We start from the raw sequence: 14,630 nt of genomic DNA, 5'->3' as shown, positions 1-14,630 counted from the left end.
CTTCTGCGGCTTTAGGCAGGGGCCGCGGGAGGGAGAGTTAAGGGTGGTACAGGCAGAGGGGCTTCAACTGAAATACGGTGGGGACCGAGCAACTTGCAGGGGCTTCTTACCTGTACCTCCCACCGGAGCTGCGCCTGGAATCCCCTTGGAGCCTGAGCAATTCATAGCTTCTCCCTCCCCTCTGCTCCCCTCCCTTCCCCTCAAAAAGCTGACTCCTGGGCCAGCCCACAACACCCCCAAATCCCCCATCATCCACAGCCCCGCACAGGCCCTCCCTCACAGAAGTGGCACGACCTGCATGGTGGTGGGGACAGTGTGTGACCACAGAGCTTTGGGTCTCAGCTGACCTTGAGCAATGGGACTGGTGCTTTACACAGCCTCCCAGCCCAGGGAGCTGACAGCAGCCCCAAGCCACGATCTGAGTGGGGGGGGTGGGGTGGGGATGTGAGCTGTCTGAGGTCCCATCCTGTCCCCATGACAGTGGCCAGGCCTCACCTGACACCGTGACTGCCCTGCACGGGCACACAGGACAGCAGCAGTCACGGGGACGGACAGCCAGCTGCCTCCGCCGCAGGCTCCACTCTGACTGCAGCGGCCCCACGGCTGTACCAGCCCCACCTGCGAGCCGCTCTGCTTGGCTGCCAGGGCTCGGGGAGCCTGCGTGAGTCGGTGAAGGCAGAGCTCCAGAGGCCAAGCCTGTCTTCAGCCGCCAGACCCACCCTGATTGCCAGACTCATGAGCCCAACTGGGATCTGAAGCCTTTGGGAGAATGACACCACAGATGCTGACTTCAGAGCTCAGACTCCTGAAAACTTACTAAACAGGTTGCTTTTAGTCTTTTTTTAAAGCAGGAAGGGGGAAGCATAATGACTTCCTTGGTGGTGCAGTGGTTAAAATCCACCTGCCAATGCAGGAGACACGGGTTCAATCCCTGATCTGGGAAGACCCCACCTGCCATGGAGCAACTAAGCCCATGCACAACTACTGCAGCCATGAAATTAAAAGACACTTTCTCCTTGGAAGAAAAGTATGACCAACCTAGACAGCATATTAAAAAGCAGAGACATTACTTTGCCAACAAAGGTCCATCTAGTCAAGGCTATGGTTTTTCCAGTAGTCATGTGTGGATGTGAGAGTTGGACTGAAAAGCAAGCTGAGCGCCGAAAAATTGATGCTTTTGAACTGTGGTGTTGGAGGAGACTCTTGAGAGTCCCGTGGTCTTCAAGGCGATCGAACCAGTCATTCTGAAAGGAAATCAGTCCTGAATATTTCTTGGAAGGACTGATGCTGAAGCTGAAATTCCAATCCTTTGGCCACCTGATGCGAAGAGCTGACTCATTTGAAAAGACCCTGATGCTGGGAAAGATTGGAGGCGGGAGGAGAAGGGGACGACAGAGGATGAGATGGTTGGATGGCATCACTGACTCAATGGACATGAGTTTGAGTAAACTCGGGAGTTGGTGATAGACAGGGAGGCCTGGTGTGCTGCAGTCCATGGGGTCGCGAAGAGTCTGACACGATTGAGCGACTGAACTGAACTGATTCTTCAATATCTTATTCAGAAAATCAAAAGACAAGCCACAATCTGGGAGAGAAGTATTTGCAAAACTCATATCTGATGAAGGATTTGGACTCAAAATAGACAAAGACCTCTTGAACAACCCCATAAAAAATGAGTAAAGATCTGAACAGACACCCAGCCAAAAAAAGATATACAGATAGTCAAAAACAAAAACATGTTCAACGTCATACACCATTAGGGAATTACAAATTAAAATCATGAGATATCACATCACACATATTATTAGGACTGCTAAACTCTAAATATATGACAATACCAATTACTGGAGGCTGAGGATCAGCAGGAATGCCCCCTCACTGCTGGTGGGACTCATGCACAGCCACTTTGTAACATTTGTTGGGCAGTTTTCTCCAAAGCTAAACAAACCTCACCTTGGGATCCAACAATCGCTATTTCCAGTATTTAAGAAACTGCTTTGAAAAATCCATGCCCAAATGCAAACAAAGATGAACTTCTGCACAGCAGCACTATTCATAATAGTTAAAAACTTGAAGGCAAGTAGAGCAGGCCACCCCAAAATAAGCCTCTCTGGTGTGAGGATTATTCACGTCGGCTTCAAGGGAAAAAAAGAGGACTCTCAGTCAACTAAGTAGCAATTGCCTTTTGTGAAGGACATTTACAACAGAGAAATCTCTGCATTTAAGGGTTGCCCCTGTTTGCACCAGAAATAGAAGGATAATTGAAGAAATCTTTGGGGCCTAGAAAAGAAAACAACAGTCTCAAAGGCCCTTGCTGAATCATCTAACTTCGGAGAAAACAAAACAGGACTTTAGGTCCCACCCTGATGCTCCAGGCTGGTTGCATCTATCTGAGACTTCTCACCCCCTGTTCAGAAACCTTCAACAAACCCCCTATAAATGTGGAGTCCCCCTGATCTCTTTTGGCACTTAGCCTGATCGTTAGGCCGACTCTCACCCCTCCTTGCCTGAATAAAGGTAACCTACTTCCATTGAGGTCATCTTTCCTTTTCTGCCTTGCCCGAACTATATCCTACAATAATTAACTCAAGTAACTTATCAATGGAAAGGTCCCATCTTAAATCTACCAACATCATCCTTCTTTACTGTGTCTTGCATGATAACCTTCCATAACTGGCTCCTCCCATTCCCCAAGGTCTTACTTCTGTCTTCAGCTGAAGATGGTATTTAAGGTGATGGCTTAGGACATTTCAGGGAGTGACTCAGTTTTCTTTGGTAGCTCCCCTGTATACAGTAGGCATTTGTTGTTTTAGCTAAGTCATGTTCAACTCTGGGATCCCATGGACTGTAGCCCCGCAGGCTCCTCTGTCTATGGGATTCTCCAGGCAAGAATATTGGAGTGGTTTGCCAACTTCTTCTCCAGGTGATCTTCACAACCCAGGGATCAAACCCGTCTCTCCTGTTTTGCAGGCGGATTCTTTACCACTAAGCCACCAGAGAAGCATAGAGGAGGTATGCTTGTTTTTTCTCCTGGTGATTTGTCTTTTATTGTGGAAGGGCAGAATGAACATTGTTTTTCCTTCCATACACATGCAATGGAGTATTACTCAGCAGTAGAAAGGAATGAACCACCAACCCTCAAAAGGCGTGGTTAAATCTCACGTGCATATTACTCAGTGAAAGAACGCAGTCTGAAGAGACAGTGCCCAGCATGACCTCATTGATGAGGGATGGGCTCGGTTTGGTGGGTCCTCCTGTTTCCTGGATCTCAGAGGGAGCAGCCTCCAGGGGGCCATGGAGCAGATATGTGCAGTTCTGCTGCAGATAAGAAATTCAAACTGAAATATCTTATGATTTCTCCAAAATAGTTACAGAACAATCAACTGGAAACCATATGAAATGAAATGACTGTAAACACAAACTGTAAAACTTACACCAAATTCACTCATATTTATTAACAGATATTTAAAATGCAAAACAATCAAAATTACATGTATATATATAAGAAAATATACATGACCTTGGCTTTGGTCTGCAGATCATGAGCTTTGAGTTTTAACACAGAAAACACCAATATACAAAAGAAAAAAATATTGTGGACTTTATAAAATTAAAGATCTCTCCCCTGAAAGACCTTATGCAGAAAGTCTAAAGACAAGCCACAAACTGGGAGAAAAACATTTGCAAACACATATCTAATAAAGGATTTGGACCTAAACTAGACAAAGACCTCTAAAAGAGCCCCAGTTTAAAAAAAAAAATGGGTAAGGATCTAACAGAAACACCTGGCCAAAGGAGATATGCAAATGCTAAATATCATAGAAAAATTATACAAAAGTATCATACTACTAGGGAATAACAATTAAAATCATGAGATAACACACCGCACCTATTAGCACTGCTGAGCTCCGAATATATGACAGTAGCGATTGCTGGAGTGTGAGGAACAACAGAAGCTCTCCTTCATTGCTGGTGGTGTTGCAGGAAGGGGGACCCCTTCCAGGCCCCGAAATTGGGCTCTTGTCTAACACTCGGAAATGAATTGTCTGAGGAGACACACGTGCTGACAAAGAAAGAGATTTTATTGGGAAGGGCGCCCGGGTGGAGAGCAGTAGGGGAGGGGAACCCAGGTTTTATGGTGATGGGATTAGTTTCCGGGTTGTCTTTAGCCAATCATTCTGACTCAGAGTCCTGCCTCGTGGTGCTGAAGGAGGAAAGTAGGCCGAACAGATTCCATCTTGAAAATCAGTCTCCATCTTGAAACCACTGTGAACTTTGGACTATATGCCTGGGTGTTCACCTGATAGACACTAAATTATGTGCCCAGTATCCATGGAGACGACGTATCAATTAGAAAACCGACCCCCGGATAAAAGGCCTTCAGGACTCGTACCAAGATATCCCGTCACCAAGGGAGTGTACTAATTTACCCCAAAGCAAAACAAATTATCTGTACAATACCTATTGATATATGTTACCCTGTTTATCTCTCCTTTACACTATCCAACTAGTCTGGATAGTGTAAAGGAGAGATACAATCAAGGCTAGCTAGCACGTATACTTATGGTATATAATGTTGTCACAAAAACTGGTCGGGGTCCTTCGCTAAGAGGAGACTCTGCCTTGGACCCACCCATGTAATAAATTGCTCTCCACTATTTGCGTTGTCCTTCTGAGTGAGTTTGCTTCCCGGAGAGCGTGGCTACAACAGTGCACACCCTGTTCAGCCAAGATGGATGACAGCGAGGATTCTGGGAGGTGATCAGACATATGGTGTCTCCTTTTGACCTTTTCCGAACTCTTTAGGTTGGTGGTGGCTTATGAGTTCCATGTTCCTTACCAGGACCTCCAGTCATAAAACAACTCATGCAAATGGTTACCATGGTGCCTGGGCAGGGTGGGCGGTCTCAGTCAGTGTGCTTCCCCTAACAGTGGGATGCCTGTACAGCCACTGTGTAAGACAGCTGGGCAGTTTTTTTCCAAAGCTAAACAAGTCTCACCTTGGGATGCTCAGTATTTAGTCAACTGCTTTGAAAACCTATCTCCAAATTCAAACAAGGATGAAATTATGCACAGCAGCACTATTCATAATAGCTAAAAACTTGAACAAATAAGGATATCCTTCAACAGATGAATGCACAAGCGAAGTGGGATACACCCATGTCAAGGCAAACAGAATATGCCACCCCAAGATATGCCTTTCCGGCATAAGGAATATTTCAGTCTCATTTAAAACAAAAACCGGGATCTCAGAAAACTGTATGGAGATTCCTCGGCTGTGAAGGACATTTACAATAGAGAAATTTCCGTATTTAGGGGCTGTCCCTCATTGCACCAGAAATAGAAGGATGATTAAACCTCAAGTAGCTCTTTTCAATGGAGGAGCCCTGACTTAAATCTGCAAACAATCACACACTTCCTTACTGTGTTTTGCCTGATAACCTGCCAAAACTGGCTTCCCCTCCCCCAAAGACTTTCTCCTATTGTTTTTATCTGAAGATAGTATTTTAAATAATGCCCTTGGACGTTACAGGGAGTACCTCACTTTTTCTGGGTAGCTCTTGTATATACAGGAAGTATGTGCTTAGTCGCTCAGTCATGTCCGACTCTTTGTGACCCCATGGACTGTAACCCGCCAGGCTCCTCCGTCCAGGGGGGTTCTCCAGGCAAGAATACTGGAGTGCGTTGCTGTGCCCTCCTCCAGGGGATCTTCCCAACCCAGAGATCGAACCCAGGTCTCTCGCATCGCAGGTGGATTCTTTACCATCGGAGCCACCAGGAAAACCCATATAAGAGGTATACAGGTTATTAAACTCCTGTTTTCCTCCTGGTAATCTGTTTTTTCTTTTTTACAGGGGAAGTCTCTACCAAGAATCTGGAAGGGTAGAAGGAAAATTGTTTTTCTCTACAAGCATATGCAATGGAACCCTGCTCAGCAATAGAAAGGAATGAGCCATCAACTCATACACTGTTAGTGAAAGAATCCAGTCTAAAGAAGCTGCACACACCATTGAACTCAAAGAGGCAGCAGTTGTAACCAGGAAGGGTTAATTTTGAATTTACACTGGATCTGCTTCTATGACTTTAACCCTTTTTTATTATAATAAATATACATAATGGCCTGCCTCTGGGAGATAATCTGAGCCCCCTATGAAGGACTGTAAGGAAGTGAGACTAACATATCCCCCTGCCTGAGGCTTGCCATTCTAGGAGACATCTGCAAGGATTGAAATGTCTTTTTGCTTTGTTTCCTCACCTCCCTCCATTTCTAATCCATAAAAGAGCCTGGCCACCAGACCCTGACAAGATGGATATTTTGAGGCACTAGTCTGCCGTCTTCTCGGTCAGCTGGCTCCCCAATTAAAGTCTCTTCCTTGCCTCAACACCTCGTCTCTTGGATTCATTGGCCTGTTGTGCGACGAGCATAGTGAGCTTGGACTTGGTAACACAGTGAGCAGGGCATGAAGCAGGATCTTAATTCCCTGCCCAGGAACTGAACCTGGCCAGCCTTGATGAAAACCAGGAATCCTAGACACCAGAGCAGCAAGGGCTACACGCTAGAAGATATTTTCCCTTGATTCTTTGTTCCAGGGGAAAATGCATTTATCCCGGAGGCAGAAACTGTAAATGCAAGTATAAATTTCATTATCATAGACATAGCGTAACAACAAGTGGGAGAGCACATAGAGAAACAGTTTGTTTAGTTGAGACACAAGCAAGGCAGAGACGCACATCTGGAGAGAAAGTGTGTGGGCAGCCCCCCCGGGGAGGAGCAGCGCAGTAAAGAGGTGGTTGAGTCATTCACACAGGTTGGATCTTCCCGGTCTTTGTCTTCCTTCAGCCAGTTATCTGGTTTCTTTTTCAACCTGATCTAAGCTGGGACCGTCCCCTTGGTGTGCACACAGCCCTCAGCCAAGATGGATCTCGAATGAAGGCTTCTGGGAGGTGCAAGACTCATTATAGCCTGGCATTGTCCCCAGACTTTTAACCCACAAAGAGCCTTCCTGTGCATGTGGAGTGTCTCCTTTGTCCCAAAAGAGGGGGAGCAGCAATTCCTGAACCCTTTTCTCACACAAGGTTTTGCCCCCTGTTTGTCCTTGCCTTGACTATTACCTTGACTATTGCCATGACTGTTAATTTAAGGTGTTTCCAAGAGACAAACCCTGGCTATTTACCCTGTTTCTGTTGTTACTGCCATTTCAGAGGGCAAACAGGAGGCTGATTGTAAATGCCTTAAATGGAGTCCAGCTATCTCTTGTCTCAGGAAATGCTAACGGTTGTGAGTATCCAGCTGAAGCCCACTTCTTCATGCCCCATGAAATGCAAACAGGAGGCCAGTTGCTAGTGTCTAACCTGGAGCCCAGATATCTCCTACATCATTATGACCCTATTTATGACATCCTGGATGAGGCAAAGCTACACAGATAAGAAGAAGATCATGGAGAGGGGGTTTAAAGGATTCCATGTGATACTTTAGAATGGATACCTGTCACTATGCATTTGTCTGAGCCTGCAGATGTGTATAGCCCAAGGGGTCGATTATAATCTATTTGATTTTAGTTATTTTGGGTGTAGGAGTGGAACACACAATGGGACACCGCATCTAACTGTAGTAGAACTACATAGAAAAACCTCACTGTGCGGGATGAGGCAAAAGGCGCTGACAACTGTGGGAATGAGCAGACTCTGTAGACTAAAGGCAAAACGGAGCTTTCATAAACAGTGGGCTTGATTTTACAGAGGTCTCTCCAGGGTGTGGCAGCTGAGAATGCTCAAACCTCTGAACATGTCCTCTGGAAAGGAGCAGCACACAGAGAAACGGCGGAGGGTGGGCACCAGGTTCCTCACTGTGGGACTGACAGCTACACATAAAGGGAGAGAGGGCCTCTGCCCTGGTGACCCTGCATCTGTGCTTCCTGGGAGGATGACGTGGGGAGCCGACTGGCCGGGGAAACGCACAGACCTCTGCACTGGGAAGGCCCTGCACACGTAGGAACCTCACGCCCCGTGGTTCCCCCATACTCGCTGGAAACACTCAGCCCTCCATGATCTGCGAGGTGCAGATTTTAAGACATTTTGGCCCCAGGCAAGTATAGGAGTGTGAGGGTCTTCCTTACCCCTAAGCTGTCCCAGAAGCCAGGCCCTGGAGCCTGGAGCCAGGATGGGGATGCCTGGGCCTCTAACCAGCTGCTGGTGGGGAGGAGGAGCCAGTCCTGAGGGCAAGAGCTCCCTGTCGTCTGTGAGCCCCGGGGCCCTGATGGGACTCATCCCCAGTGCGGACACGGGCGGGGCCGGCAGTGGTTCTATTTTCCCAGGGACCCTTGGATGAAAAGGCTTCCCGGGTGGCTCAGTGGTAAAGAAGGAGACAATGCAGGAGACACAGGAGAAGGAGATTCGATCCCTGGGCTGGGAAGATTCTCTGGAGGACGAAATGGCAGCCCACTCCAGTATTCTTGCCTGAAAAATTCCAAGGGCAGAGGAGCCTGGCGGGCTACAGTCCCCAGGGTCAGACATGACTGAGCATGGTCACACGCCCTTTGATGAAACCATGCAACACTGGGCTCAGAAGTCTCCTGACAGGGTTTCAGACTCTGACACAGGGGTTTCATAGGAACAGAGAAAGAAGCTGAGCTCCTGACAGGCAGCCCTTTTGGCTCTGAGTTGATTCCACCAGGACTGCACCACAGTCACCCGCGTGGAGTCTGCTATGACCCACATGCCCCGGCCCAGCCTCTCCTTTTCCTGCAACGATTCCAGTGACATTTCCAGCCTAGACCCTCTCCCAGACCAGGTGCATCTGTCCAGCCACCGCATCCCCGTCTCACAAGAGGCCTCACAGAGGACTGTGATCCCGCTGCTCCCACACCCAGGAGGCAGCCCGACCTCCCCTGGTTGCTGAGCCCAGACGCCCAGGGCCTCCCAGTCTCCCACTTGCTTGTGTCCCAGTGACTGCCAGTTCCCCCTCCAGAGCCTATGGCCAGTCCCCACACTGATTTCCCTCTAGGGCCATAACCTTGGCTCAAGCCTGATCCCTCCATCAGGCCCTAACAAATCTCCCTGCCCACAAGGTGAATCTTACACCCCATCTCAACATGGTCCTTCTGAAGCATAAACTGTGGAACCACATGCTGCGGTCATAGGGCAATATTTCCAGAATTAGCGAAGCTCCATGGCAACCACCGTCATGGGCCATTCTGTTTGTCATTCGTCATTCTGTCCCTTGGACTTCCCTGGTGGCTCAGACGGTAAACTGTCTGTTTACAATGCAGGAGACCCAAGTTCAATCCCTGGGTCAGGAAGATCTCCTGGAGAAGGAAATGGCAACCCACTCCAATATTCTCGCCTGGAAAATTCCATGGACAGAGGAGCCTGGTAGGCTACAGTCTATGGGGTCGCGAAGAGTCGGACACAACTGAGCGACTTCACTTCACTTTTCACTTTACATGCTGTCCCTAAACAGCAAGTTCCAACCTCCATATTAGGCAAGGTGGGCAATCAAAAGACCCCCAACCAATGAGAACACCATCCCATCTCATAGGAACTTTCTTTGTCCTGAGACTATAACAATTGCCTCAAGCCCATGAAAGAGATCAGCTCTTCTGGTCGGTCAGGAAGTCTGCCCACTGTCTCATCAGCGGCCCTCCCTACCTTAGTCCTCTGTTCTCAGCAAATTCTCTCTAAAAGACTGTCTGCTCTGCCTGTGTGTCTCTCTGTCTCTCTCCCTGCCATGTAAGGACACAGTGTTGTACATATTATCCTTTGTTTATCCTCACAACACTCCCTTCACCTTGTAGTTACATATCAGAAAGGCCACAGAGTCACTGAACTGCTAGACTCAATTACTGGGCTATTGACACCAGCCTAGGACTGTTTTTGACAAGATCCTAACACCTCTGTTCCTCATCACTAAGTCCTGACTGCAAGCCCTCGTCTTATATAAGCCCCTGGACTCCTCATAGGAGGGGGCGCAGTTCTCGAAGCATGGTCCTACGGGGTTCCCCTCTCCACTGGCTGGAAATTTCTTTTAGGAAGTTCTATGTTCTGTAACTTCAGAGTTAAATTATTATGCCTTCAAAGATTGTATAAGACATTCACCACAGACCTTTTTCAATTTATAAATCGAGCCAAAGCAAAATTTCTATTTTTAAATAAGAGGTTCTGGGATCGCCAGAGTAGGGTAAAGCTGAGGAAGTCAGGCCCTTTTTGCCTCAGTTCAGTTCAGTTCAGTCACTCAGTCATGTCTGACTTTTTGCAACCCCATGGACTGCAGCACACCAGGCCTCCCTGTCCATCACCAACTCCTGGAGCTTACTCAAACTCAAGTCCATTGAGTCTGTGATGCCATCCAACCATCTCATCCTCTGTCATCCCCTTCTCCTCCTGCCTTCAATCCTTCCCAGCATCAGGGTCTTTCTCAGTGAGTCAGTATTCCCATTAGGTGGCCAAAGTATTGGAGCTTCAACTTCAGCATCAGTCCTTCCAATGAATATTCAGAGCTGATTTCCTTTAGGACGGACTGGTTAGATCTCCTTCCAGTCCAAGGGACTCTGAAGAGTCTTGTCCAACGCCACAGTTCAAAAGCATCAATTCCACAGCGCTCAGTTTTTTTATGGTCCAACTCTCACGTCCATACATGACTACTGGAAAAACCATAGCTTTGACTAGACAGACCTTTGTCGGCAAAGTATGTCTCTTCTTTTTAATATGCTGTCTAGGTTGGTCATAGCTTTTCTTCCAAGGAGGAAGCGTCTTTTAATTTCATGGCTGCAGTGACCAACTGCAGTGATTTTGGAGCTCAAGGGAAAAAAAAAACACTCTCACTGTTTCCATTGATTCCTCATCTATTTGCCAGGAAGTGATGGGACCGAATGCCTAGATCTTTGTTTTTTGAATGTTGAGTTTTAAGCTAGCTTTTTCATTCTCCTCTTTCACTTTCATCAAGACGCTATTTAGTTCTTCGCTTTCTGCCATCAGGGTACTGTCATCTGCGTAACTGAGGTTATTCAGGCGGCCTCTCCCTCCCCCCGTGCTGGGAAGCCCAGGTCCAGCCTCCTGCCTGAGGATGCAGCCTTCTAGCGCCTAAGAACCCCCAGCAGTGCACTGTGGACCCTGAAGGAACCCGTCTGAAAGGGCCGTTTGTGAGATGCTGTAGGGGGAAAGGAGTGAGACTCAGGCCCTATCTTTTTTGCTCAGGCACATCCCACTCATTTATTGCTCAGCCCAGGAAGCCAGCTGGCCCTAAGGCTCTGCTTGCCCCCAGGATCCAAAGGTGGGCATGGGAAAGTGCTGCCACCTTGTGGCCATTTTCTGTAATTACAACACGACCACAGGCACCTCAGCTCCATCCACAAGGCCTGGGCTTCCCTTCCAGCCAGCTGCCCCCAAGGAATGGCAGCTGATGTTCAGGAAGCCAACTGCCAAAGGAAAATCGCCCTCACACCCTTTAAGGAGAAGAAAGAAAAAAAAAAACAGAAAGCACAGACGCACTCAACATCCCCCACCAAACAAGGCGCTCAGCATCCCTGATTACTGCAGGAATGCCAATCAAAAGGACAATGGGAAGTCACATTGCAACACTCACAAATGCCAACATGGCAAGGCTATAGGCAATCAACAAGGCAGAGAGTCTGGAGGAAGAAGGACCGCCCTGGACTGTGGCTGGGAGTGCCCATTGACAGCAGCCGCTAGAAGGGAGACAGCAGACTCTGAACGCCTGAAAGAAACACTCTCAAGCCAGGCCTTATGTCATTCCTGCACCTTGGCCTGTATCCTGAGAGCTCCATCGATCAAAAGGCACATGCACCCCAATAGACCGCCACCACTGCTTCCTTCAGGAGCCTAGATGTGCAACCTGCAAAATCCCCAACGAGAGACTGAAGCTTAAAGAAAACGTACACAGATCTGGTAGACGGTTTCTCCCTCACAGAAAAAAAAGATATGGAAAGTAGGGAACTCCAACCCTGGGAGACACGGATGGATGGCCCAGGAAGGATCAGAGGCCAAGAGTAGTCAGTCAGGCAGAGGAAGAACTGGGTATATGAGGTCTAGTCTAGGCCAAGTGAGGACAGACAGAGAAGGCGACAAACTGACATCCCAGAAAGAGACCCTGAGAATTCAAAGTCAAAAAAAGGATTTCGGAAAGAAAGAAACAGCACGGCCTGGAACAAATTAGTGGGTAAGTACCCAAAGCGAAAGCAGATCTGTACCTGTAATGAATCACCCACGTGGGCTGTACCCTTTCGTCCACCCGTCCATCCAGACATACAACTCTGTAGCTCTAAGAGATGATCCGTATCAGTTATCTGTTATCTTCCTGCTTTCCATTGGCAAAAAAAATAAGGGGGTATCTGAGGTAGAAAAGGCATGAAGACCTGATGCTCACCACTCTGCTCGACCCCCTAAGGCAGATAGTCCCACCAAAACCATAGAGAAAACCCATAGATGACTTCATACCTGAATCAGGCGACTGTGCAGTGACAATCGTCACAGCAGGTCAATTGGACTATGCTGCGGGTAGTATTGGTATGATGTTAAAGAAAAGGGAAGGAAAGCAATGTCTACTGTATGACGTTCGACCTCCCTAACTTGGGACATTACCGCATCCCTGGAGGCCGAGCAGGCTTCAGTCCCATTGCTGAAATGGGGTGGGGTCAAAACAGTCTGGCAGAGAACAATTTTTAATGGTTTAGTGTGTGCTGTGTCAGGCTGGGACAAGATTACATTGTGGGATCGAGGCCGCTAGAAATTTCAAGGCAAAATTAAGCCAGACTTCACCTCTGCTGGTCCTGGGGATCTTAGCTCAAGCCTCCTTCCTGACAACGCTGCCTCCTGGCATAGAAGCACCCTCAGTAGTGTACTGTGGACCTGGAAAAGATGAGTCTGGATTGGGTGTTTGTGTGATGCTTTATGGGGAAATAGTAGTGAGACTCAAGGACTTTTCTGTTTGTTCAGGTAGAATCCAGATAGATAGTTCAGGTAGAATCCAAAACACAGAAAACTAATTAAACTGATCACAACAACCACAGCCTTGTCTAACTCAAAGAAACTATGAGCCATGCCATGTAGGGCCACCCGAGACAGACGGGTCATGGTGGAGAATTCTGGCAAAATGTAGTCCACTGGAGAAGGGAATGGCAAACCACTTCAGTATTCTTGCCTTGAGAAACCCATGAACAGTACAAAAAGGCAAAAAGATAGGACACTGAAAGATAAACTCCCCAGGTCAGTATGTGCCCAACATTCTACTGGAGAAGAGGAGACAAATAGCTCCAGAAATAGCTCCAGGAAGAATGAAGAGATGGAGCCAAAGTGAAAACAATGCCCAGTTGTGGATGTGACTGGTAATGGAAGTAAAGTCCCATGCTATAAAGAGCAATACTGAATAGGAAGCTGGAATGTTAGGTCCATGAATCAAGGTAAATTAGAAGTGGTCAAACAGGGGATGGCAAGAGTGAACATCAACATTTTAGGAATCAGTGAACTAAAATGGATTGTAATGGGCGAATTTCACTCAGATGACCATTATATCTACTACTGTGGGCAAGAATCCCTTAGAAGAAATGAAGTAGCCCTCATAGTCAACAGAATAGTTGGAAATGCAGTACTTGGGTGCAGTCTCAAAAATGACAGAATGATTTCTGTTCGTTTCCAAGACAAACCATTCAATATCACAGTTCCAAGTCTAGGCCCCAACCAGTAATGCTGAAGAAGCTGAAATTGAATTATTCTGTGAAGACCAACAAGATGTTCTAGAACTCACACCCAGAAAAGATGTCCTTTTCATAATACGGGACTGGAATGCAAAAGTAGGAAGTCAAGAGATACCTGGAGGAACAGGCAAAATTGGCCTGGGAGTACAAAATGAAAAGGGCAAAGGCTAACAGAGTTCTGCCAAGAGACCACACTGGTCATAGCAAATACCCTCTTCCAACAACACAAGAGAAGACTCTACACACGGACATCACCAGATGGTCAATACCGAAATCTGAATATATTCTTTGAGTCAAAGATGGAGAAGCTCTATACAGTCAGCAAAAAACAAGACTGGGAGCTGACTGTGGCTCCTATCATGAACTCCTTATTGCCAAATTGAGACTTGAATGAAAGAAAGTAGGGAAAATCATTAGACCATTCAGGTATGACCTAAATCAAATCCCTTACAATTCTACAGTGGAAGTGAGAAATAGATTCAAGGGATTAGATCTGATAGAGTGTCTGAAGAACTATGGATGGAGGTTTGTGACATTGTACAGGAGACAGGGATCAAGATCTTCCCCAAGAAAAAGAAATACAAAAAGGCAAAATGGTTGTCTGAGGAGGCCTTACAAATAGCTGTGAAAAGAAGAGAAGTGAAAGGAAAAGGAGAAAAGAAAAGATATACCCATTTGAATGCAGAGTTCCAAAGAAGAGCAAGCAGAGATAAGAAAGCCTTCCTCAGGGATCAATGCAAAGAAATAGAAGAAAACAATAGAATGGGAAAGACTAGAGATCTCTTCAAGAAAATTAGAGACACCAAGGGAATATGTCATGCAAAGATGGGCTCAATAAAGGACCGAAATGGTATGGACCTCAGAGAAGCAGAAGATATTAAGAAGAGGTGGCAAGAATACACAGAAGAATTATACAAAAAA

General features: G+C 47.0%; 1 long non-coding RNA gene across 1 annotated transcript; it reads left to right on the top strand.

Moving 5' to 3' along the window:
* The first annotated feature begins 7,462 nt into the window (after positions 1-7,462).
* LOC145541181 (uncharacterized) lies at positions 7,463-14,296 on the top strand. The gene is made up of 2 exons (XR_014078848.1): positions 7,463-12,175; positions 12,705-14,296. It is a non-coding gene; the product is annotated as an uncharacterized LOC145541181 (long non-coding RNA).
* The last annotated feature ends 334 nt before the right edge of the window (positions 14,297-14,630 follow it).

This window comes from Giraffa tippelskirchi, chromosome 1, assembly GCF_054371585.1.
Source record: "Giraffa tippelskirchi isolate mGirTip1 chromosome 1, T2T-mGirTip1v1.2.pri, whole genome shotgun sequence".
Classification (NCBI taxonomy): Eukaryota; Metazoa; Chordata; class Mammalia; order Artiodactyla; family Giraffidae; genus Giraffa; species Giraffa tippelskirchi.
Note: the sequence above shows the minus strand (reverse complement) of the source record. Positions and strands in the feature narration are given on the sequence as shown.